Raw genomic sequence first — 24,215 nt, 5'->3', positions numbered from 1 at the left:
CAGCCTGTACATCACTAGATGTTCTTAATTGCATTTACTATTCAAGCAGTTACACACACACAATCATACCAACACAAAGATTTGTTGATACTAAATGAAAAAAAATCAGAATCTTCCATCACAACATAATAAAGCTTGACAGTGAACTGTAGCTTAATTGCTAGCAACACCTACCATACCTCTAAGAGAAATCGCTGATCCAGGCAACTGCTTATCATGGCTCTTGATTAACCATACGCGAATGTGTAGAATTCTAGGTTTATGACCTTTGGAAAAGGGGCAGGCAATTCTGGAGGACTAAAAGAATCTTGTGAGGTTGTTCAGGGAGAAAATTAGAAAAGTCAAAACCCACCTAGAACTTAAATCTGGCTACTGCTGAAAAAGATAGTTAAAAATCTTTCTATAAGTACATCAGCAGCAAAAGGAGGGCTAAGAAGAATCTCCATTGTTCACTGGATGGAAGAGGAAACATAATGACAAAAGATGTGTCTGAGGTACTTAATGGTACTTCTTTGCTTCAGTTTTTCTGGTAAGACAAGTTGTTCTCAGAGTACACAGTCCCCTGAGCTGGAAGACAGGCATGGGGAGCAGAATGAAGGCCCCATAACACATGGGGAAATGGTCAGTGACCTCTTATACCACTTAGTCACACACAAGTCTAAGGGGCTGGGTGGAATCCACCCAAGGGTACTCAAGAAGCTGTCAGAAGTGTTCGCTGAGCCACTCCCCATCATTTACCATCAGTCTTGGTTAACTGGGGAGGTCCCAGTGGACTGCAGTTTGGCCCATGTGATGCCCATCTATAAGAAGTGTTGAAAGGAGGATCTGGGTAACTACAGGCCTGTCAGTATGACTTCAGTGTCAGTAAAAGGTATGGAGCAGATCATCTTGAGCGTTATCTCATGAAATGTGCAGAACAACCAGATGTTCAGGCCTAGCCAGCATGAGTTTAGGAAAGGCAGGCCCTGCTTGACCAAGCAGATCTCCTTTCCATAGCAATTCAACCCCCTTAGTGGATGAGGGAAAGGCTCTGGATGTTTTCTATTTGGACTTTAGTAAATCCTTTGACACTGTCTCCTACAACATTCTCCTGGAAAAACTGGCTGCTCAGGACTTGGACAGGTCCGCTATTTGCTGGGTAGAAAATTGGTTGGATGGCTGAGCATGAAAAATGCTGGTGAATGGGTTTACATCCAGCTACAGGTCAGATCACTAGTGGGGTTCCTGAGGGCTCAGTTTTGGGGTTAGTCCTGTTTAATATCTTCATTGACAGCCTGGACAAGCGGATTGAGTGCAGCCTTAGTTGTTTACAGGTGACACCAAATTGGGCAGCAGTGTTGATCTGCTGGAGGGCAGGAAGGATCTGCAGAGGGATCTGGACAGGCTGGATGAAAGGGCCAAGGCCAGTTGTATGAGGTTCAACAAGGCAAAGCGCTGGGTCCTGCACTTGGGTCACAGCAGCTCTCTGCAGTAATACAGGCTAGGGGCAGAGTGGCTAGAAGGCTGCCCACAGAAAAGGACCTGGGGGTACTGGTTGACCAGCAGCTGAACATGAGCCAGTGTGTGCCCAGACAGCCAAGAAGGCCAATGACATCCTGGTCTGTATCAGCAATAGTGTGGCCAGCAGGACCAGGGCAGTGATTATCCCCCTGTACTCAGCAAGGTGAGGCCACACCTCAAATCCTGTGTTCAGTTCTGGGACCCTCACAGCAAGAAAGACACTGAGGGGCTGGAGTGTGTCCAGAGAAGGGCAACGGAGCTGGTAAAGGATTTGGAGCACAAAACTTATGAGGAGTGGCTGAGGAAGTTGGGGTTATTTAGCCTGGGAAAAAAGAAACTCAGTGGGGAACTTACCACTCTTGACAACTACCTGAAGGGAGTTGTGAGATGAGGGTTGGTCTCTTCTCCCAAGTAACAAGTGGTAGGGTAGAGGAAATGGCTTCAAGTTGCATCAGAGGAGGATTTGTTTGGATATTAGGAAAAAATTTCTTCATGGAAAGTGTTGTCAAGCACTGGAACAGGCTATCCTGTGAGAAGTGATGGAGTCACAATCACTGGAGGTGTTTAAAAGACATGTAGGTGTGGCACTTTGGGCCATGATTTAGTGGCAGTGAAAGGTTTGTGGTTGAACTTGATGATCTTAACAGTCTTTTCCAACCTAAATGGTTCTGATTCTATCATTTCCACTTGCATCATTTCTTGATGCCTACCAGCTGATGGATATCATGCTACTCATTTTCACATTTTCGGAAAAAAATCTCTTAGTAGTCTCAAGTATACAGCTCTCACCATGATAGTTCAATGTTTTTTAAAGCCTGAAATACAAATCAAATGCAAAAAGAAACTCAGAGAATATATTTCAGGCAAACTGAAATTAAGTAATTTTTAGTCTTTTTAAAGAACATTTTCATTTAATATTTTGTCTACTTGAATGCATTTTGTCCCTTGACATATGCCTGTGTTTGGACCCAATAACTTCGACAATCATAATTTTAAAATTGTGTTACAGAGTAGTTTAATTACCAGCAACTCATAGATATTCAAATGTTCATGAAACCAAATGTAATAGCAGCAATCTTTTTGTTGGTTAAATGTGTCGACTTATTTCAAAAAACCCTGTATTTTGTGAATTTCCTTGCATGCATCAAATAAAAAAAAAAAATGAACTCTCATTTAAGGTACATATGCAAATGTTCCTTTTCTTACAAGCTCATGTATTTTGTCTTGCTTTGGAAAGGAATGGATACGTTCTTGGCTAGCTCTTTTATGCAGCTACACTTCTACCCAAAAAAATCTTCCAAATTCAGGAATTGGAAAAGTGAAACAGAAGATTGTGGAACACTTGGCCAACCTAAAAACTTGGGTTCTATTTGGAGTTTGTCTCAGAGACCCTGCTTAGACTCCAAATGCTCAATACTATCTTCAGGAAGGGACAGTAGTGTAGTCCATACTTTACATAGCAGCACATCGCCTCTGGAAATCTCCATTGTCCTGCCTTTCCCATTTTGAGATACCTTTGACAGAAACTCCCCACTAAGCTCTGGAAAGCTTTATGTTCCTGAATTCTCAATCCAAAAGGCAGTTGGAAGAAATTATATACCATTTCTCACACAGGAAAAAACTTTTTCTTTCTTTTCTAGTCTCTTTCAGAAGAAGTGTTCCAAAACTACAGGCAACTGGTACTACAAGTTTCAGAAAGACAGAGATCTAATTTTGTCTCTTAACATTTTGCTTATGAAAACCTAAAATTCTCCAATCAAAGTCTGGGATGTAGATTTGATCATCCGTCTGCTCCCTTGAGATTATGTAGGAAACTGATTAATGCATTCACCTTAGCATAAGACTTAACTGGTGAATAAAAGAAAAAGGATGATTTTTGATTTCCTTTGTATGTTTTCTGAAGAAGACATGGGACTACAGCAGATGTCTTGAGTAAAGTCACGGAGGTATTAGGGAGCCAGCTTATATAACTGCTTTGTTTGTCTTTCTAAATCAGAATTGAATCGCCACCCCTTTCATAGGATAAGCTTCAACTTTCTGTATTCTCACTTTTGGTAATGGTATTACAAATTTAAGTGTGACATAAGGAGAGAATTCTGTTATCAGATTGCACTTTAAATATACCTCTTTAAATTACACAAAGATCACTGAAACTTCATTGCTATTGTCTGACAGAGGCAGCTAATGTGTGTCACTTCATAGAGTCCTTTATTTTATATTCCTTAAGGAATAGGGAACCATGGTGTTGACTTTTAGATTTAAATTTTTAAAGTTAAATGTACTAAGGAAATTCACATTTGCTTACTGCTAAAACTGACAACTAACATATTACCATACTCTTCCAATTTTTTTTTTTTTTTTCTTTTCAACTCTGCTCTTGTGGTTAAGTGGGAATCATTTCCTGGCTACCTGCAAGACAAAGTTTGAGCTGTGAGCATGGAAGTGACATACAGAGTCATTTCACTTACTCATCTCTTTCCCTCTCATTCTCATCAAGAAGAAAGAACATAATTACTGATGGGAGTTATCAGGATGACAGAAAGTTGCTGCCACATCAAAATATGGGAATATTATGGGATTTCAAGTTTAGAGGGTCTAAAATTAAGAAAAGGACTCGAAGATGGGTAGTATAAAGGAGTATGGGTTTGTAATTTGATTTGATTATGGTGACCACTATTTTTCTTTCTAGAATTTCATATAAAAATAGGGAATTAATAATGCTAGCTTATTTGCCAGTTTTCATAATTTTAGAATTTGTTTCTTTTTCATTATGAAAGGGGGAGCCATGAGCTGCAATTACTATCTCCTCCCTCTTGAGTGATACATTTGCAGTTACTCCAACTCCGGTGTTGGCATGGTTAATAACTGATAAATGCTGTAATTCTTCCTAGTTACTGCACTAGGCATTAGAAAACCAGAGTTAGAAGCACTGCCTAAGGACTCAATCCACCTCACTGGGAAGTCAATAGGAAAACTCAGGTTCACATCGCTGGGACTTGAATTAGTCCTAAATACACAGAAAAAAAATCCAGCTGACAATACAGTTCTTATGTTCAGTTTACAATTCAAACGGAATCCTTATGAGCATGGGGAAGTTAGAAATAGGAGTAGGAATTCCCTGGAATTTATTCTGAAGTTACTCTAAGCAAGTAGGTGGAGAAGCTAGAAACTGAAGAGATACCATAAATTATGAGGACTTGTATTAATAACAACGCAGAGAAAGGTTTGGCCAATGATTACCACAAGCATTATATAAACCATTTGATTTGCAGTATCAATAAACTATTTATTCACAGTAAGTTGCAAAAAATAATGTTTATAGGAACTGTGGAATAAACTGATTGATGTCCAGTATGTTATTTTTATACAACTCCTTAAAAGGTTAGGAAAGGTCTCTTGCAATAAGAGCTTCACATAATGAATTCAAATCAAGTTATTAAACTTAGTGCAGTTATAGTCATATAGATAGGATGGAGAGTCTTGACTTAATGTATTAGAAGTTATAGGAGTATAAAAAAAAAGTTCAGTGTCCTTCATATTATATTCAGATCTTGATTTTTGTACAGACAAGAATAGTGCCTGCTTCCACATGTGTTCTGGAATGTAATGAGTCTCAGAGAGAATAAGCACTGTAAGTTTCTTCCTCTGTAGAACTGGATTAATGCTATCTAATGTCTGATTTATTCCTGTCCTGAAGGAGTCTGAAGAAAAAAAATCAGTTCAGCAAAGCAAAAGTCCAAAGAGAATCATTGCTGGGGCTTGGCATACGGGGTGACAGGCTTACATTGTTGTCATCCTTGCCTAATGAGTAAATCACCACCTCACTTCTACTCTGTTTCCCAATCACTTTCTATATTTTAATACAGATTACATGAGGATTACACAGCTACACAACTTTTGTGCAGGACTCTATAAACCCAGTTCCTTCTTAGTGATCATACACTGTAGAAGTTGGAATTAATTGACAAAAAATAATCTACACCAATTAAAATAGAAGCATATGTCTCTGCCATGGTTAGCATGTTCTTTTTTTCCCCAGGAAAATTATCTTTTACATTAAAAGCATCACACTGTCTCGATCACTGTATGCTTTCTGTATTAGTGTGGTCATGTCTCCAGACTTTTAGTGGAAAAGCTCAGCTGCAAAACAATACAAGACAATCGTCATAAACAAAGAAAGTACACAGCCTCCTAACACCTTTAAATTTTCAAGAATTCATAGTGGTTTTTTATGACTCTTTTTGCTTCACAGGAGTGATTGTGACACTGATGAACACAGAAAGCAGTGAGATGTTGTCAAGATATAATACAAAGACAGCTCCTCCTTGATTTTACTTTCTTTTTTGAAAGTGAGAGTATCAGATCTTGATCCAGTATCACTGAATTCACTATTACAAATGTTTCACTGAATCCAAATCTGATAATCTTTTTATGGTATAATGTAAAATTAAATAGCTGCCCTAAAGTCAGTACACTTGATAAAAATTATTTAAGGAATTGTCCCAGCATATGTGTCATTGACCTCAGTGTGAACAGCTTTTAGTGATGAGATATAAACAGCATGTCTGGACACCCAGGCGTATGACATTTTATAATTTCTTTCATTTACCTTACGATAACAATTCAATTTGAAGTAGCAGAAAATGCTGATGTGATTCTAGCAGAAAGATATTGACATTAGCTGTTCTTGTGGAAATATAACATTTTGGAATAACCTCACTGAAGCCACTTGATTAAGTTGGTATGTTTGAGACATGATATACTGAGAAGAGTTTGTATGCTGCATGAAGTTTCAAGGTACATTTTCAAACTGCAACTTCTAATGTAACCCAAATGGTCTTCATAGAGAAAGCCCTGAAAAAAAAGACAATTTGAATATAATAGGATAAAATGATGAGAGAATGATCCTTTGGTTTTGGCAGGAATAATTTAAAGAAATACCATCTTACTGAAATGATTCTTTCAGACTAAATGCTCTGTCTACTTTATTTTACCTCATTAGTTTTAGGTAAAATTCAGTATTTTATTGCAAAGAAAAATTTAAGAGTTGACACCCATTGAATATAGGAGTTTGATTTTGGGACAAGCTCTAACTTGTCAAAATTTTTACCCAGAAATGTGATCTTTATGTAAATATATACATCACAAGAAGTTGCACTGGGTGGAGAGTTAGATAAAGTTATTCTAGTCTGGCTTATGTGAGACTGATGCTTTACCATTGTCTTAGTATGTAGGATGGAAGAGCAGCAAAGGAAACATTATCTACCTCTGTGATCAAAGAAGCACAGGTTTGCTTCTTTCAGGACCTGAGAGAGCTTCAAAAAAAGATGAACTGGTCTTACAGACATGCTACAGTCAGTCATCTGTAATGTTGTAGATTAGACATTTTAAAATTCTGTTCTTATCATAGGCAAATGTCAAGTCATCTTCAAAAGAAACCCTTTCACAATGTTTCCTGCATGAGTAAATGATAGGATAGGAAATGAACAACAACAAAAAAATTGTATTATTTCTCATTTTTAATGCCTGAATTTGCTATTTTAAGTGCGTCTGCAGACCCAATAAACAAGAATCAGTTTTCAGACGAAGCAGAATATTCTATGATACAGCACTTCCACTCTTCTAATTCCATGAAGCTGAGTTAAACAAAAGAGAGGGTATTTCCTTTACTTATAAACTGAAATATTTGCTTTCAAAATCTTTCATAACACACCCCTAGTAAAAATATGCAGTCTGAACATGTGATGTTCAGTCACTGTCTGTCTTCATGGGGTGACTGTGAACACTGTTTCTCAGGTGCTGTTTCTCTGCATTCAGGAGTCCACTTTGACCCCAAAAGCATTAACCCAGCCAGGTTGCATTTCTTTCTGTACTGTCATGTAAGATGTGTTCTACAAAAAATAAGGAACATTGACCTTGAAAGGAAAGGGGCAGTCAGGGGGGGAAAAAATAAATCCCACAACCAAACCCATTCAACAGCCCAGACCAAGATCTACGCTCTGTCAAAATGATTTCTTATTCCATTTTACTGAAGCAGTGCCATGCTTTATCACTTCTGAGCTCATGCCTTACAGCTGAGACAGCCCACTTGAATTGGTAAGTTGTTTAGTTAAAGTATACACATGCTATTCACATTGTCAATATGATTTAAAAGGAAAGAACATTTTGCAGGTGAAATGCAGCCACAAATGCTACAGGAAGCTGAAATCCAAAGCACTAGAGCACATACAATTAATTGTTACATGTCTCACTGTGTTCCTTCTCCTTCCCATTTACAGCAATATTACAGTCAGATGCACGGCACAGGTGACTCTTTGGTGGAGGTGGCAGCATTAGGTCTTCCAGGAGCTTCTGATGAAGGAAGTCTCACAATCATAAGCAAAATTGGTCAGCTAATCTGAGTTAAATTTAATGTAATACTACTTTCTGTTTCATTACATCACTGTACACATAATTATACACAATTTTCAGTATGATGTGAAAAACTGCTGAATTTGTTTTGCGACTATGTAGATGTTGAAACACCTAAATTAATTGTGAGTATAAAAAAAATGCTTTCCAAGTCACCACTCCATTTTCAACCAATAAAGTTTACACTTCATTACATCTCTTCAGAAGTAGTTGTGTTCATTTATAGGTATTTTTATACAAGTAGGTTGAGTTGCTCGGCTTTTGAGGTCCAGTCAGATTGCTGCTTTAATAGAATAAATCAAATATTGCCATACAGGCATAGACTTTTTTTTTTTTTTTAAAGCAAAAGGCTCTGTATTAAAGTGCAAACCATACCTTAAAAGGGATACTTGCTCTACTTGCTCAAACAGGAAGGAAATCCAAATCTTTCTCTCCTTGTAATTTGCAAATAAAGAAACCTGGACCCAGAATGCTTGAAATGCCCTATAACTCAGTTTAATTTTATTTTAATGTAATTGAAAATTCTTGTGAAGGTAATCTTAAAAGTTGAGCTCATTTTCTATTACACTGCAGTAGAATACCAAACTCTATGCATTTCATGTAAATTAACAACATTATCGGACTACCATGAATCTAAACGCTCCTCCATCTGTACTTTGTGATATATGAATAAATAAAAACTTAAAAGTAATGCAAATGAAGTCACTGACAAAGGATCCACAACATTCCGAACTAGGTCATAAGTGAATGCATTAGTGTTCAATATAATTCCATCTTAGGTTTTAATGTTCACCTTCTTCTCTTGTTCTTGCTGCCAATTGATTATCTTTCAGTAAAGTTTACGTTACCATTAAATGTTAATAATGCATAAATATTAAACATACCATGTAAAGTTAGCAACACTATTAATATCCTCAGTCTCTGTAGGCAATCCTAGAAATTACTAAGATCAGTATCAATAGTCAGAATCATAAAAATCCTGTCTTTCTGGAATTGAGAGCAGTAAACAAAGTACAATGGATTTTTAATATGCCCACGTCTTCCTACAAAACTGGTGTCTGGAAAGAAAAGACAACACTTTTTAAACCAGATATTCCTCTTAATGTTTCACTATTTTCTATCCTTTTGTCTGTATGTAATACTTGTAAAATGCTGTAAAATCTTAAGGCACTGTATATTCTGAATGGCTTAGCAATATTTTGTTCTCTAGTTTCTTCAAGGGAAAAAAAAAAATCCCAAAACAACAAAACACCATGCAGCACTGATGGGCAGAAATGTCACTGTCAGATTCCCCACTGCAGATCCCTGTCATGCAGGGCATTGTTTAAAAAGCAGGCAAAGACTTAAACATGCATAGTCGCTCTAGATTTCAGTCCCAATAGGTGCCAACAACTAGCTAAAGTATACGTGTGATAAGCTTTACACTCTCCCAAGGGTGCTAAATCATTGTGTTGGCTCAAATTTGGTTTTTAAGAGCTTTGTTGACTTCACAGCTGGTGAGTTGACACTTTCTATCACTCCACCACTTGGCAACAGATGCCTCTCGCTCATGCACAGATGCTGAGTATCCACCCAACCCTAACATTAGCCTTGTGTTTTGAACTAATTGGGCCAACACAGTTGTAATTAAGATTTGAATAATTAGAAAACTAACATGATTACTTTCACAATTAATCCTTATATTGTACTATTGCATTCTCTTTTGGACTATTCTGCAAAGGTCTTATTTCTTTGGGTCCTGAAAATCCATCATCCTTCTAAACAGTGGAATAAAAACATATTTTGCAGATAATATTAATGACATTTTAATGGGCTGTTTTCACCCTGATTTAAAAGAGTTATAGTGTGCAATTAGACTGGTTTTTCTTTCATTCTGTTTGCCCATTATATGGATCCCTTTATAACAGCCACACAGGAAGAAAAATCATATACAAGAATGAACATAGATTTTTAAGAACAGTATGTGAACATACTTGGGTAGAGTGTAATATAAAAGATCTTTAAGATGAGCTGATCTGACATGTCCTCTTTTATTCCTTTGACTTGGTGTCTGTTCTAAAGTGGGTGCTGAGCAGTAACTGTTAAGCAGAGGAATATAGCCGAGGGGAAAGGAAAAGTCTTTTAAGGAAGAAGCCTGTCCTGGGGAAATGGCAACAGTAGTACTTGGAAAGAATAGCAGATAGTCTGATTTTAGAGAGATAAAATAATAGGAAATCAACAATTAAAAATTGAAAATCATTAGGTAATGTCTAATCAGAGCTTGAGGGGCCTACAAAGTGCGTAAAGACTGGATGAATATGTCAGCATCTCACACTTTGGGTATTACACTAACTTTAAACAATGCTCAATCTGACAGTAATATACAAAATCAAGATGTTCATGAATGTGCATGCTCACAGAAATGCCACTTTTTTTTCTCAGATGCATTTACTAACATATACATACAATCAGAACTCTCTTATCTGCCAGTTAAAATCAACACTAGTTAAATTTTCATTCTTTGGCATTATGAAGACTGAGAACAATAGAGAAGAAACATTATAGCTGCACAGGAATATTAATAAGAATCATAATTTATAAGTACTTATTAACTGCTTTTTAATAAAGTGCATCCAGTTATGGGGAGGAGGGGGAATTTGTTGAAGACAGACTCTTGAACTAAAGATTTATGTTTGCTAGTGTCCTCTAGGTGTTTAAAACATATTATTGGCAGAGATATCTGAATTTGCTTTAAAAGGCATTTCAAAAACATAGTTATCAGGGAAATCAAAGAAACAAGAAAAAGAAAGGAGAAGTAGTTCGCAAACCAGTTCAAAGGACTCTAAGTGTTAAATGGCAGCAGCCAGTAGCAGCTCAGCTTCCCCTAAGCCAGTAGCAGTTCAGTTCCCCTGAGGCAGGAGAATGAGCGAAGGCTGTAATTACTGTCTACCAGTGTTATCGAAAATAAATATACTGCTTCCATATTCAGGAAGATATATAGCCTCAATCCCTCTTCCCCCACCAATTCCTTAATCCAAACTAAGAATGCTTCTATTTATGGCTATGATAATCCCTGGGGTTAGTATCTGACATTATGGCAAATTGTGATCACAAACCAATCTCGTGCAAAAGTTTGAGTTAGATCTTGAGACAATGACTCATTATTTCCTTAGGAACAGGAAAGGGAACATGATGCTTAGGACCTGTGGAGGGAAACATACTAACCCACTACCCTTGGTGTGCTGGGTTGTGATTAAATGAAAAAAAGGAAATAGTCTCTTGGCTTTTATGTTGGGCAGATGGACAACTTTCCAAAAGCTGGAAACAGAAACCTCTTTGTGGGCAGCTTAGGTGGGGAAAAGGAGACAAACCAAGTTTGTCTTTTTTTTTCCTTTATTTGAAGGCAAAGGAATTTCAGAGGAGAACAATAATTTCTGTACTGTAGTGAGTCTAGCTGAGCTGGAGTTCAGTTTCCCGTAGCAGCTCTCACAGTGCTGTGCTCTGCATTGGTGGTTGATAATGCTCTGGTGTTTTGGGTTCTGCTGAGCAGCACTGGCACAGCATCAGCTCTGTCTCTTAACATTCCCCACATCAAGCGTCTGGGGGTGGGCAACATCCTGGGATGGGACACAACCAGGCCAGCTGACCCAAAAGAACCAAAGGGATATTCCATACTGTATGATGTCAGCCCAGACACAAAAGCTAAGGAAAGGAGGAGGAAAGGCAGGGGAGGCTTTCCGGAGCAACCGCGACATGTGTTGAAAGGGGTCTGAACGCCACTTGCTGACAAGGAGTAGAGAAGAAACGTTTTCTTTCTCTTTGCTTGTCCACATGCAAACTTTCACTTTTGCTTTAGCAAACTGCCTTATCTCAACCTACGAGCTGTTTTTTATCTCATTTTCTCTTCACTGTCCAGCTGGGGAGTAATAGTGTGGTTTGTTGGGCACTTGGCATCCGGCCAAAGTCAACCCAACACAAGCAGTTATAAACTTCGATTTGTCTAAGAGAAAAATCTCAACAACTCTTGATGGCATCACACAAGTAATCACATTCTCACCTAATCTCAGTCAGAGCTGCTGCACTGTCCCACACTTGGCACTTCTTTGGTTTAACGACTGAAGCAGGAACCTGTCTATTACTCAGCATCCTTGCCACTGAATGACACTTCAACCCCAGACATAAGAGTACAGTAGAAATCAAGACTTAATAGTTCTAAGACTGTCTTGTTCTGACATTCCATGAAACTTCAAAGCTCTCATGAGTCCTTATCAAACCCACCCGCTCAGTTAGATTTTCTAATTCTATCAATCATATCCCGTGTGTACTTCACAGCCATCGCCTGATCCAGCTCCTGATGAAATAATAGAAGGTTAAATTAATTTTCCATCCAGGTTTGACTCTTCTGAACAATTTTTTGCCTCCTCTGTAAACCAGAGTTTGCCAGATACTTCTGTTGCTGTAGGTTTTTTAACTGTGAGGTAATGTACTGAGCAGATTCTAAAACTTCTTTCAATTGTGTGGTTGGTAAACATGATATCCGTTTCAATGAAATTAAAGCTACTTTATGGCTTTACCAGAGCAGCACTGCTTTCACAATACCTTCCATAAAACATAGTTTAATGCCTCAAAGAGGGATGAGTAAGATTATCCAATTACAAAACTCTTGCCAATGACTATCAAATAACATTTGGTTTCACAGAGAGCTTGAGAATTTTTGCAATTTTAAAATATCAAATTCCAACATGTATGGACTTATATTCTCATATAGAATTATAAATCGGTACTTCAAATGACTACTTAGAATTAGTTTTCATTTCTGTGGCTGTGTTTTGCTTCAGTAACAGAGCAGTAGAATTTTGCTTAATAATGTGTTATGTATTTCATTTGTATTCCTAATTATTTTCAGAATAAAAAATAAAGATTTTAAAATGCTTTGAAAGTAATTAAAGAGAACCCTCCCTCAATATTAAAATAACCCCAAAGCCTCATTAGATATTTGCAAATAAACTAAAAAAATAGAACAATAATTTTTGTTACTAATGCTTTCTTTTTTTGACAGGAAGTATTTCTCTATTTACTTGTATTACATTTTGCTTTCTATCTTACTCCCAGCATTTATCTTGGTGTTATGGTGCTCTCTGCCTTTTCAAATGTTTGCCTTCAGGGGTATTGATGCTACTAAAGAGCATCTATTTCATAGATCTGCATTAAAAATCACTTCTTTTTCCTGACAAGCTATTTAAAACATCACATTTATGCCTTATGAAGTGCACTTTAAAAAAAATATATCTACATATCCCATGAAAACAAAATCCATTTGACCCGAGTTTTGTTTATTTGCAAGGAAGGCAATTTCTATCTGAGGAGATTAGCACTAAAGAGGTATGAAGGAGACATTTTCTAAAAGAAATACTGTTTTTTACTTTTACTGGGGAGGGGGAAATATCCTATCAGAAACTTTAGAAGAATGACTCCTAAAATGGCTAGATTAACTATGGAAATCAGTAATATCAGACCATTTTTCTTCAAAATTAAAATCTGAAAACAAGATGAGCAGGTAAGCCACACAACACACACAGATATAACCTCCAGAACTTTTATGTTTTAAAATTTTAGATGGCACAAGACCTCTGTTTCCTTAGTCATTTTTGCACAGGACATACATGCACAAAGTCAGAGGCAGAGAGCCAAGAATGATACATCATAAAGTATGCTTTGAAATTATAATAAACGGTGTCTCTACTATGGTATTTGTCCAAAGAGAACATAAAAAACACCTGGTAGAAAAAGAAATGTCTGATGCACCTAAACACTGCACTCAAAACCCTTTTAGGTAGATCCACTTGTGTTTTGGCTGGTAAAACCTGTGCTAATAGAAACAACTGAGGTAAGGTGCATGGCAACCAGCTCCAGCTGCTCTTTATCAAATAAGTGAGATTATATCAAGTTAGAGTTATTAAATCTCAGCTCCTAGTTAAAATCATCAGCTGTCACTAGGCATGTGAACAACATGTACTGTGTTCCATATCTTGATTGGAAAGAAGACATATTTAGAAATAGATGTTAGGCCTTCCACTCAAGAGAAAATTTAAGCATAGCATCTTGCTATTTTTACCTGAATTAGCATCCTTAGGCATGTAACACAAAAAGGACTGTATAGCCACTAGGTAATGAGAAGTGAATGGTAATTCTGGTTGTTCAGCACCCCCCTTCTGACCCTGCACAGAACTGTAACAGCAACATTTAGAAAGACAGTTAAGTGTGTGAGTTTTCTATTTAAAATATTCATGCTCTTTGAACACAAATAAGGCAAAAAAATGTCATACAATTATTGCAGAAAAAGTGAGTTGATTAAAAAGAGTGACCTTTAGAAAACATTTGCAAAAAATGCCCATTGTTAGTTGGAGTTCCAGGCAGAGTAAAAGAAAAATCAAACCAAATAAACAAACAAACCCACCCAGTTTAAACAACAAGCTTGGAGAAAAATACTTCTACCAGACCAAAAAAAAAAAAAAAAAAAACCACAAACCCAAACCAACCAACCACCAACCAACCAAAAATCAAAAATGGTTGCTTTCTAATATTTCCTGAGGGTTTTTCGGGGGTGGGTTTTTTGTGGGTTTGTTTTGTTTGTTGTTTTTTTTTTTTTTTCTCTTTAACTATTAAAATCATCAGTTTGCTAGCCCTGATGACTCTGCTCCATCCTGCCATACATAGTATCTCCTCTACATCTAGCCTAGGATTTCTCACATTCTTGGCTGCTGGAACTCAAATATGTCCTTGACAGATAAATTTTGGCTCTTAGGGTGTGAAAGAGTGACAGGCAATTGCTATGTGCTGCATCTGATGGGTAATGCAGAGTGGGATTGAAGTCCATTGATGCACCTGAAAGTTGTTTACACATTCTGAGGATTAACAAAGGACGTTTCCAAATAATAATAAAGAAGAGGAGGATAGGAATGAGATGAGGAGACACGAGGACAAATGCAGAAGAAAGTGATGATGTTTGAAAATTTTATTATATTTGTATGCAGTAAGGACCAAAAAATGGGATAGAAATCTTTACACTGAATCACAAAAACCTCAGAGGCAAGTGATGCTCTTTAAAAAGCATTTTAATTAGCAAATTAATTCTCCTTATGCACACTAACCTTTTCAACACCACCGCTCATGCTCTGTACTTTTTCTGACATATGCACTCTTTTAAGTAGAAGCCAGGTATATCACATTTTCTCTCTTTGTTTTTTGACATGTTCTCCTTCAAGTAGCAGTTCAGAGGTGGAAGAGCCAAATTACAAAAAGCTCTGTTTTATAGAAGACCTGATTGTCACTACCTAGGAGGTCAGTTTAAAAAAAACCAAAACAAACAACAAACCAAAAAACAGCAGGCTATTTCACTATGAAAATATGAAACACAGCTCTACTGAGAAGTCTGCTTATCAGTCAGGACCTTTATTGAAAGGCATAGGGCTTCTTTTTTCTTTCTTTTCTTATAATAGTGTAAATCTGGACTTCTGTAACATCTGTTTAGAGTTACAGTGAGAGAGATCTACATTGGGTATGTTTACTTACGCCCAAAGTTATTACTATTTATGTAGTAAAGGAATAAAAAGTGCTCGTTGTGACAGGAAATGAAATCTTTTTTAAGAGATATAGTTATATATTTAAAATTATAGCAACCAAATACCATGAATACTATTAATATTTTAGAGAGAATTGAAAAGACAATAAAAAAGCAAACATACAAGTTTCCTAAAAGGAAAGGCAATGGCTTTTTATTTTGTTATATAATTATTACTCCAGTTTAATGAATGAAGTATTACTTGAACTAGAAGAGTTTTTTTATAGAAAGATTGTTGCAATAAGTTTGAATGAACTCAGATTTGGCAGAATGGCTTCATCATCAAATCCCTAGCAGAACTATTGAGTAAAATTCTGCTCAGACTGTTAGTAAAGAAATACTAGTTTCTAGCTTTTCATTCTACAAGTATTCTCAGAAATCTGTAATTAAATTTTCCATTTAACAATATTGGTTTTATTTGCAGCATTTTCTTAAATAGGAAAAATGAACTGTGGAATGGAGTCTTTTTTTTTTTTTCCTTTTAGATTATGCATTAAACTAAGTATAAAATAGATATATGAAAGGGTGCAACACACACACAGAGTCAGTATGCCTGAGGACAGAACCAAGAAGGTTCTTAATAAATGTACTTTGTGATCTTCATACCAGCTTTCTAGAGAGCTGCTTAAACTATCATCTCAACTCCATATACAGAAATACTGCTGTATAACTAACTAACTAACTAACTAGGTATAAATGGTCCAAGGCGACTGAAGAAGAAATATAAGGGAAAGGGAAAGGAAGTCAGAATCTAGGTCTGCAGTTCAAACCAAGTCCTGTGGGTAGTAGTTGAACTGCATAAACAAACCCAAATTTTTACAAAATGAATAAATGACCACAGACAAGCATTTAGCAAATGTGTGTCTGCATTTGCAATTATGCTTAGCACTTGCTGGCAGCCTTCAGAGAACAGCAGCCAGGAACCTACCTAATGCTTATAGACTCTAGGTCAAATGATCCAGTTCAAAAAGCTGGATTATGGGATCACTGCAAGAGTACACTGTTGATCAAGAAAGGTCAAAAGTCTTCTCTGCTTTCTGGAAAAGGAATGGGTTTGCATACTAATTTACCTTTAGTGGAAAACAAAAAAAAAATATTTCAAATATTTTACTAACCAAGTCAGTCACTATGGTATTTTTTAAGTGTATTTGGGATGGTGGACAAAGTACTAATGTAGTCAGTGAGTAAATGCATGCATGAAAAGAATAATAAATCTGACCTAAATTTGGAAACAAAAGCTACTCATCCAAGTCATTTAACTGAGTGTTTATCATCAGTTTTGGAAACGATTCCAAATATACTGTACTCTGAAGGTTGACAGACAACATAACTCTGGCACCTAAATATACAGCTTTAAAACTTATGTGGTAGGCAGCATTTTACTGTGAGTTAGGTGCTTAGATACTTTCTTATTTTGAATCTCAGATCTCTACCTGTCTTATGAATATCTCCATAAAGGTTTGTATCCGAGCTGTGATCACAGGTCTGGGCCATTCTGTACAGCAGCACAGAGATAAACTTCAGCATCCACAGACCCCAAATCCCACTCTGCTGCAACACAGGACAGTAAACAAAGCTTACATTACACATATCCCAACCAGAGCAGTCATTGCCTTCCAAAATATTGACAGCTGAGACATCTGCAGCAGAAAGATGGTCCTCCAGCCCAGAACTGTCTGGTGTACATCATCGAGTCTGATCTTTACAGGAAGACTCTTCACTCTCAAACATGAAGTGATAGAGTTGACAGAAACTGAACCACAGCTGCTCCTAAAGTAATGTGGCCAAGTCTCATGAGTGAACTCTCTTAGTTCCCATTTGGTGGTGAGAAGAAGAGCCTCTTTAAACAATCCATTGCAATATTAGCATTGTAAAACCTACGGTTTTGACTTCTGATAAATATAAATTCCAGTAATCAATATGGCAAGGTAGGTTTGTATTTCATTTTGATGTAGAATTTTTCTACCTGGAAATTTTTTCCCCCCTCAAACCACCAGGCTTGATGGTTCAACAAGAAAGCAGACTGAAGCGTTGTCCCTCCCAAAAGAGCATTGTATCCTCAAAGCTTTGCTACAAAATAATTATCTCAACAAATATTCAGTGACATGTGCCAAACCTACTGCTGTCAATGAGTTTCACCAATACAAAATAACTGGAGCTTTGTGAAAGGTTCTGTTAATACAAAAGAAGATAGGATTTGAAAGTCATTGCTTAATGTGCTGCATCTATGACAAGCCACAATAAAAAGGGAAACCAGGAAAAAGTAGCAGCAAAGACTAAATCAGCCTCTATCGACTTATTAGACTCTCAGAAGTCATTAAAGAGGAGCAACTTTCACAGTGGCTTGAAAATAGCAACCCCTGAAAATATGCTCAAAGCTTACTCATTTAAAAGCATAATATATACATTGTAATCTCTACTTCTTTATAACTGTAATGTATGCTTTTGCAAGAACAATGTCATCCTGAGGCAGATGAGTCAAACCTTGTAGTCTGTTTCCATGAACCAGTTAAGAGCACGTGATTTCTGCAGTCTAGACACATACATAGACTCCAAAGCTGGAAGCAGAAACGCCTCTTACTGTGCTAGCTACTTACTGTACAGTGAGGTACAGCCCCTGACACAGAGATTGTACAATCAAAAGCAATTAAAAAATAGAGAAAAAGGGGATAAAGAGATGGTAGAGTGGTGGAGCACACGTCCCATTCTTGTGAGCACTGGAGTATCTTCAGTGGGGTTTTTCTGTTTCAATTATAAATGAAAAATTTTCACAGATGGGTCAAGTGTGAAAAGTGATGTCTCTGCAGCATCAAAGAAAGGAAAAAAATCATGGGAGATGAAGAAAAGGAAAGAACAAGGGAGAATGCTAAGAGGAAAAGGATGAAGAGAAGCACATATCATTAGGAAGAAAATGAGCCGATATGAAGAGGAAGGTGCTACCCAGAAGTGCAAGAAGAAGTGCCCAGGAAACAGATTATGAAAACAACAAATGAAAGAGAGGCAACAAGAGTCTGGTGGGAAACAATGGTCTTGCTAGGAAAGTTGATGTTAGTTCTTCAATCCATGTTAATAACACAGGGTTAAAAAGCCTCCTTTTCAAGTAAATAAATTTCCCCATATGTCTTCAAGAAGGGAAACTGTGGGACCTCATTAACCCCTGAAGCTTGTTCTATCTCACTGTCACCCCATAATCTTGAAATTATATATCATTTAGTATAATATATCTCTTTATTTTATGTTATCTAGATTATGAGCTATAGTCATTAAAAGTTGTTTCCTCTTTCACGTGTCACTATCCCTGTTTTAGCAGACTGTTCCTTACTGGTCTGTGGTTGGTTTTATGTCAGTTTTTGTTGAGCTCCCTTTCCTTTATCCGTTTCCAAACGTCATTTTAATGAATTTCCCTAAAAAGCTCCTAGAACATTAAAGCATTATTATCAAACACTAATTTTTCAATGGAGTTGGACCAGATAGTAATTGTAGTCATCTGTCAGTAATAAGGAGATGTAGCTTGAGGCAAAAAAAAATTAACACTGACCTCATTCAAAGAACTTGAAATAACTGAAATAAAGTTGAACTCTGCATATAGCTATATATTTAATTGTATTTGATACAGCCTTAGAGTAAAAAAAAAAAAAACTTCAAGAGAGGGAACTAGACTATACTGCCTTCCTGTGTAATCTGTCTGCCTGTGTTTAACAAGTCTGAAAAGCTTCAGTAAGTCAGATGCTCCAATTTATTTGTTTAATGAGGAATGTTATTTTCCATATTGCTGAGGTCACTTTTTGATGCTGAGGATCATAACGATGTATGAAGAAGCCCACGACCCACCACTGGAAAAGATCAGGAAATAATTGTATCATTATTGTCTGTTTTTATCAAAACATGAGAAAAAGCCAGCATTTCCCTGTGTAAGGTAAGCTGTCATGTCATAAAACCTCTGAGGCTTGCACACCGGAAAGCAAGCGCTCTTCACTTACAAGCAGATCGAACATGTGATCTTGTAAAATAATAATAGAGATGTAAGTGTATTTGTAAGACTTGTTTAGAAACCCACAGACACACTGCCATGAAAGTGTGATTTATTTATTTTTTACTTACAGCAACAGCTTTGTGAAACAAAAGGAGAACAAAGCCATGTTGTCAAACCATGTTTGTAGTCAGACCTTGTGAAAGACTGGAACGGAACTTCCTGCTATTTGTACATAACCTGGATGTCTGCAACTGCAATTGTTTTATACTTGATTTTTTTTTGCCCTGCAGTGCATTAAGTTATTGTATTTTAATTTTTTTAATAATGAATACTCTGATGTACATGAATGAATACTATACGGAAAAAACATTGATTAGTCACGAAAGAAAAAAAGTGAAGACATATACAATGGATTCTCATATGTGCATTGAAATACTTCTACCCTGGTCAAGATTTGCATCTCTGGGTGGAAAAAGCACAAAATTTAGTAAATGTCATATAAATATAACATGAAAAATGAAGTGAGCCATATGCTACACCAAAATGAGGATCAGTGCATGTAACAACTTCGAAAACCAGCCTCCTTTCCTAGAAAACAGCGGACATATTGAGTCACCATGATAAAAAATATTACTTTCAAAAATAATTTTCAAGAAGGAGAATATACAGATAGACAGTTAAAACTGTCATTATTCTTCAAACATTCTCCCAAACGTACAGGTCATTTCTCCCTATGCTAATGTTTTTGCAAGAAAGACAACTTGGTATTTTTCACCAAAAAGGCTAATTGAATAAGTAACCTGCAGGTAACCAACATTCGCATGGACTGTTCTTTCTCTTTTTTTAAAATTTTTCTTTTGGGAACAAGGGGGGCAGGTGGTGAGGTAGTGAAGTGGAGAGGAGGAGTGGAGTAGGGCAGAGGATTGAGAGGTATATCTCCATATTGATTAGATGAGTTTTTATGCAGGATATAGTGGTATTAATTGTATTTCCCACAATAAATGATAAATAACAATACAGATATTTAATCACAATAAATGGCATTGGCTGAAAACAGGCAGTGCAATTAATTCACACTTTTGTAAACTGCCTAGAAGTTATACATCTGTCTATGCTATGAAGATTTCAAATCACTTAACTTTCCATTAATATTTTCTTTCTATTATGACTGAGTTTTAAACACAATGTGTTAAATTTTGGGGGCAACAGAGAGAATATTGACATGTTCAATACAACAGATCTTAATTTTGTTCCTTACAGTATTAAAAAGTTTGGCTCCTTTACAAGCTCCTTAATTACATCCCCTGATAGCACAACAATCAAGCGTGGACATGACTGAGACTATCCAAGTCAGTTCACTTTAGACATTTCAGGGTGGATACACCATAGGTACAAGGCTAGCTAACTCCAGGCTGTGTAAAAATCTCTGACATTTTCTTATTATTCATTTAATCTTTCAAGACAGCCTTCTTCATCTACTCTCTTTTTTCCTTACAGATAAAGATCTTCAAGCATCAGTCTATTTCTTTTGATATGCCTCACTTTCTATCAGCCCATGAAAAATTACATCCTCTCTCTCTTCAGTCAAACACTACTCTCACCCCATAGCAACCAATTTAATTTTCTGGCCACTTGTACTGAAACAGCACCCCTGCTCACCCTTTTCCCCCCACACACAGGCAAAATACTAATCGTAAAAAAGCAACTATCCAAATCCTACCAGCCTCCAAGCATAACATTCCTTCCACATGCCAGTCACAGCCCTCAGTCTGAGGGTAGCCTGGAAAGCTGCATGCATATTTTTGACTCACATTTCAAGAATCCCTTACTATCTCATTTATATGCCATGGGACCTTGAAGCCCTGCGTCTACGAGTTCCTGATGATGAAGGAATGATGCTCCTTATTCAGGATTATGTTTTACCATAATGTACTTTTGCTTTCCAGCTGCTGTGCTTCCTCAAATACATCTACAAGGGGGAAAGTGCACTTGCCTTTCCTCCTTCCTTCTCACGCCCCTGCATGCTTCTAATGTTTTGGTTTGGTTTGGTTGCTTCTTTGTCTGTTAGTTTGGGTTTTTGGTTTTCTTTTTGTTTTTTTTTTTTTTTTTTTTTTTTTGGTTTCTTTTTTTTTTTTTTTTTTTTTTTTTGCAAGCTTCAGAGAATCACCGGATAGGATAAAAAAACCTGCAGCCATTCATAAGATGCTACTTAAAACTCGAATCCCTCCGGAGAGGTGTTCCGGACTGGGACACTCGCTCCTGCCCCCAGCCCGCTCCCGCGGCGCGGCGCGGGCTCCCTTGCTGCAGTGCAGGCTGGCAGTTCACTCAGCTCGAACTTTCCATGCAGAAATTCGGCACGATGCAGGCAGCCAAATAAAGCAGCACTTACCTTAATTGAAATCTTTTCTCTGGTAATGCTGGAGCATCAGTCCAATCAACAGTGATCGGGGAGAATCTAAGTTTCAATCAACACCCTCCGGGTAGCCGCATGCTGCTCTGCCTTTTTTTCAGTGAACTCCTCACTGTCTAGAGGAGAGAGAGAGAGAGAGAGATCAGCTGAAATCCTCAGAGGCTCGTAGGGAGTGAGAGATGAGGCACCAAAGCAATGTTTCTTAACACGAGATTCTCAGCAAGCGTGCTCAGGTCTGGAAGATCCTGTAACTGCTGTGATAGGCTCCTGTCATGTCCCCTGAGCCGTGAGATGATCATTGACCTGATTAGCTCTGAACACTCCCTACATGCAGAGAAAGCGCTGAGAGGATTGGTGGGTCGCAAGGGAATTGGGAAAGGCACCAGGGCCACTTGGGAATCTTCATTCTTCCAGACTAATGGATGTGCTGCAGCTGAGGCTGTAATTTGTGAGGAGGTTATGCACAATGTTAACCATCTGAGGACTTAAACAAATGTGCTTTTGCATGCTGTTTCTCAAGGTACACCAGCATTCAGCGCAGGGTAGAGCTGAGTAATTAGAGGCTGATGTAGTCATTTCGTAATACAAGGCTCAGTGTATGAGATGTTCTGTAAGCTGAGAGATAAAGTGGATTCATACATTTGTCTTTGACCCTGGAGACAACAGCAGTTAATGGGTAGAATAAGTGAAATTAGTATGGTGGGCTCATGTTAGCCCCCAGATGGCAATCAGTCACCATGAAAAGAAAAAGAAAAAAAACAACAAAACCCAAAGAGACTAGAATCATTTAACAAGTGCATGTGGCAATTTAAATAAAATGTGGAGAAAGAATTTCAGATTAGTACAGAAAGGACTTTTCAACATGGAGATAAATCAGTAGAAAAGCACAACAATGCAGCAATGCAAGTTCTTCCCTCTCTTACAGCAGAGCGGAAAAACCAACAAGGAATGCATTTAAAGGATCTAATTTGCCTTTCACTTATACTGATACAAATAAATCTATTAAAGATGACAGTTTAAATTTAGATCAGAAAAAAAAAAAAGCAGTGTGAAAGAAGAATGAGGTGTATTTGTTACTTGTTTTTGGTTCAAGAGTATTATGGAAACTAGACTTCAGTGTACCAAGTATTCAGGCTTACACAGTTGAATGAGTCAAGCCAAAGTGTGTCAACTTTTATGACTGTCCTCATCTGCTATTTTCCTGTTCTTGGATGAAAATTATGGCACTAGACAGTTGACTCCATTTCCCATTCTGATTTATCTATAAAAATACCAGTTTGTGACTAAGAATAATTTTGTTCAGAGAATAATAAATTTAGTATTGGTGATCTGAAGCATCAATATAGAATGGAAAATGGATATTTTGATAGCATCTAATGAAGAAGATTTGGAACCTATAGTAGCAATTCTTGTTCATATGTAGTTAACATAACTTATTCTATGAATGCTGAAGCAAAGTTAATCATAAGCATATACTGAAATTCTTAATCAAGTTTATTTACTTTTGATCTGCTTTTACACATTTTTCAGGTAAATTTGTGTAGTTGTGTTTTAGTAGGAAAAGCAGCAAAGAAAGCAATTTTTAAGTTGTTAAGCAAGTGGCAGAGAAAATGGATTATATGTTTACTTTCTGAAGGCATTAACATCAGAAAACTCATTTTTACAGAGACAAGAGTATCATGTGATTTAGATCACTCAGAAGTAACCATGAAAGTTTGGCTCTCCAATTTATTTAGCAAGACAGAAAACAATGATTTTTTCACCCTGACTTTAAAGCCTGAGGAACAGGAAATAAATCTAAGTGCCCCATATTTCCACTAGACAATCAGTAGGAAGAGATCAACTTTTCTACTCTAGCAGTGTTAGCCATAAAGTTTTCAGGCTCCTCCTCTGGACATGCTACTCTCCTCCCGGTGATCAAAAGCTCCTCCAGTGCAAAATCTGGATAATAAGTTTGGCAATATTTCATATTCAGACAGCAAAGTTTTTAGAATGTGTAGGTTACTTTTTCTGCAATTTATTGAATGCCTCTCACCCAGGGATTCATGCTGGCCCTGGGACTAATGGTAACAAAGTCATAATTAATCAACTAATTAATAAAATAAGAAGGCTTTTACAAACATTAATATGAAACATAAACACATTCTTGAGTAAAGGGTTTCATGTGTCAAGACTAAGGTGATTTCCTGTTGCAACCCCCACTGAAAAAAGAGGCTGTTCTCCTTACCTATACATTTGTACCAGTGAATGTGTGGAAGGCATCCCAATGCTTGATCTGCTCTGACATGGCATCCCTCATGAAACATGTAATCCACAGACAC

General features: G+C 37.1%; 1 protein-coding gene across 2 annotated transcripts in view; it reads right to left on the bottom strand.

The window, feature by feature from the left end:
* The window catches only part of LOC116447857 (cadherin-12), a 432,700-nt gene that overhangs the window by 208,004 nt on the left and 200,481 nt on the right, over nucleotides 1-24,215 (bottom strand). The window contains exon 1 of one of the 2 annotated variants that reach the window (XR_004241717.1): nucleotides 21,874-22,360. The gene's annotated coding sequence lies outside the window, so the exon portion shown is untranslated. Of the gene's footprint in view, nucleotides 1-21,873; nucleotides 22,361-24,215 lie in introns of those variants that run through there. The other variant, XM_032117539.1, reaches the window with a different exon arrangement.

The sequence above is a fragment of the Corvus moneduloides genome, chromosome 1, assembly GCF_009650955.1.
Source record: "Corvus moneduloides isolate bCorMon1 chromosome 1, bCorMon1.pri, whole genome shotgun sequence".
Classification (NCBI taxonomy): domain Eukaryota; kingdom Metazoa; phylum Chordata; class Aves; order Passeriformes; family Corvidae; genus Corvus; species Corvus moneduloides.
The sequence above is the reverse complement of the archived record's forward strand: the minus strand, read 5'-3'. Positions and strand labels throughout refer to the sequence as shown.